Source organism: Nilaparvata lugens, chromosome 4 (assembly GCF_014356525.2).
Source record: "Nilaparvata lugens isolate BPH chromosome 4, ASM1435652v1, whole genome shotgun sequence".
NCBI lineage: Eukaryota > Metazoa > Arthropoda > Insecta > Hemiptera > Delphacidae > Nilaparvata > Nilaparvata lugens.
In genome coordinates this window covers 9,709,010-9,711,811 of record NC_052507.1, presented here as the reverse complement: position 1 = coordinate 9,711,811, position 2,802 = coordinate 9,709,010, and positions in this window count along the sequence as shown.

Genomic DNA, 2,802 nt, shown 5'->3' with positions numbered 1-2,802 from the left:
ATATAAAAGCGAAATGGCACTCACTCACTGACTGACTGACTCACTCACTCACTCGCAGAACTACAAATCTACCGGACCAAAAACGTTCAAATTTGGTAGGTATGTTCAGTTGGCCCTTTAGAGGCGCACTGAGAAATCTTTTGGCGATATTTTAACTCTAAGGGTGGCTTTTAAGGGTTTAAAGTTCGTCTTTTAGCATGTATATTCTTCTTATTCCAATATCTTGAAATTATTATAACTGAAAATGTCCATACCATATGTTAATATAGAACTATAATCTAGAGAGAGTACCTCTTCGAAACAGTTGTTCTGGTAACTGAATTAAAAATTTTGTCAGGTTGGCATTAAGTTGAGTTGACTTTGTTAGGTTGGCACCAAGTTGAAGATTGAAATGCATTTATACAGGACCTCCCTAAATACCAATTTATCCAGTACCTCCTAAATACCTATTTAGGAGGTCCTGATTTAAAGCGGAAAAATTGATTGGATACTGCTACTTCAATCAGAGCTATTCCTGGGAATATTATATTACTAGCCGTCAGGCTCGCTTCGCTCGCCATAATCCGTTTAGCCAGACGTTCAGTCTGGACCCCCGACTGGATCGTCCTAACATATGATAAAAATATGACATAACATTTCAAATTTGGTAGGTGTGTTCAGTTGGCCCTTTAGAGGCGCAATAAAGAACGGATTTGGAAAAATTTCCAAAGATGCGCCCAAATTTGCGTTTTTTAGCGTTTTCTCAGCTTTATCGAGAACAAATAAACAGAAAATGTTCAAATTTACTACAGAAGCTAAGCTGGGGTGCAGTAATGTTGTGTTAGAAGGAATGTGAAATAACGCCAAAGATAAGCCCAACATTAGCGTTTTCTCAGCTTTTCTGTGTTTCCTCACCTTTTTCAATAATTTATGGAAATATATTAAAAAAATTCAGAACACAGGTTTAGCTGAGGTGGAAGAATTTTGTTCGCCAAAGATACGCCGATATAGTAACAGGTGTTTTTTGAGATCTAATTGACATAATACGTTCAAATTCGGTACAGAGGTTCCGGTGAGGTCTACATGCAGGCGAGCGAAGCGAGCCCGCTGATCTCATTCTTGGTCAATCCAGTCGGGGGTCCAGAATTCGGTACAGAGATTCCACTGAGGTCTACATGCGAGCGAGCGAAGCGAGACCGCTGATCTCATTTTTGGACGATCCAGTCGGGGGTCCAGGGGGCGGAGCTGCCTGGCTAGTCGGATATGGCGAGCGAAGCGAGCCTGACGGCTAGTCTGTTCATATTTCTATATCTAGTTATCTGGTTATTTATGTTCAACGGATCTCGAAAACGGCTCTAAAGATTTCCACGAAATTTGGAACATAGTAGGTTTATGATATGAAAATTCGATCGCACTAGGTCTCATCCTTGGGAAAACTCGCTGAACGACATTAGAAGGATAATTCATCCATGGCTGAAACAGCTGAAACTTTTGTCTTCTGTGGATAGTAAAAAGTGAGCGAGTGATTCTGTGGAAAATCAAAATATTGCATCCCCGAAATTCATAAGCTGACGTACAGCCAGCTGGAAAATATGAACACGATCACATTAAAGAAAGAATAAAGAATACACGAACACAATAAAAAATTGTGTTCTGTTTAACAATAAATAAAAATAACGAGCGAAGCTCGATGCCCCGATATTTGTGATAAACAGAACATGGAACAATGATATAAAAGTTTCAAATAAAAACATATTTTTGTTAAAATATAATATATTTAATGATTATTACAACTTGAAATTACTTGAAAGAAAATTCCAGCTTCTAACTTTAAGGTCTGTCCAGAAAATCATATCAATAAATTTTTTTCTGTAAAAAAAATGCGACTGTAGGCTACATTTTAGAGTGTTGTGGCTGTGGGATACTAGTGGTGGGGGTTTTTGGGGAAAAGGCCAACTGCGATTAATTTTGTCCCCGCCCTGTTGGAGAATAGTAACAGAAATTTCCGTGAGAAACGTTATCATGACGTGAGAGACGTCTAGAAAATGATTTTGAACATTGAGAATGGGCCGTACTCTAATACCCAAGAATCATCTCCAGTGATAACATCTTATCATTTTATCATTTTATCATTTTATCATTTTATCATTTTATCATTTTATCATTTTATCATTTATCATTTTATCATTTTATCATTTCATCATTTTATCATTTTATCATTTATATTTTATCATTTTATCATTTTATCATTTTATCATTTTATCATTTTATGAGAAGAAGAAGAAGAAGAAGAAGAAGAAGAAGAAGAAGAAGAAGAAGAGGAAGAAGAAAAAGAAGAAGAAGAAACAGAGAGTTTATCCTATTATATTAAGCGAGCAATTTCTGTCTATCTATATATAAAAGCGAAATGGCACTCACTCACTGACTGACTGACTCACTCACTCACTCGCAGAACTACAAATCTACCGGACCAAAACGTTCAAATTTGGTAGGTATGTTCAGTTGGCCCTTTAGAGGCGCACTGAGAAATCTTTTGGCGATATTTTAACTCTAAGGGTGGCTTTTAAGGGTTTAAAGTTCGTCTTTTAGCATGTATATTCTTCTTATTCCAATATCTTGAAATTATTATAACTGAAAATGTCCATACCATATGTTAATATAGAACTATAATCTAGAGAGAGTACCTCTTCGAAACAGTTGTTCTGGTAACTGAATTAAAAATTTTGTCAGGTTGGCATTAAGTTGAGTTGACTTTGTTAGGTTGGCACCAAGTTGAAGATTGAAATGCATTTATACAGGACCTCCTAAATACCAATTTATCCA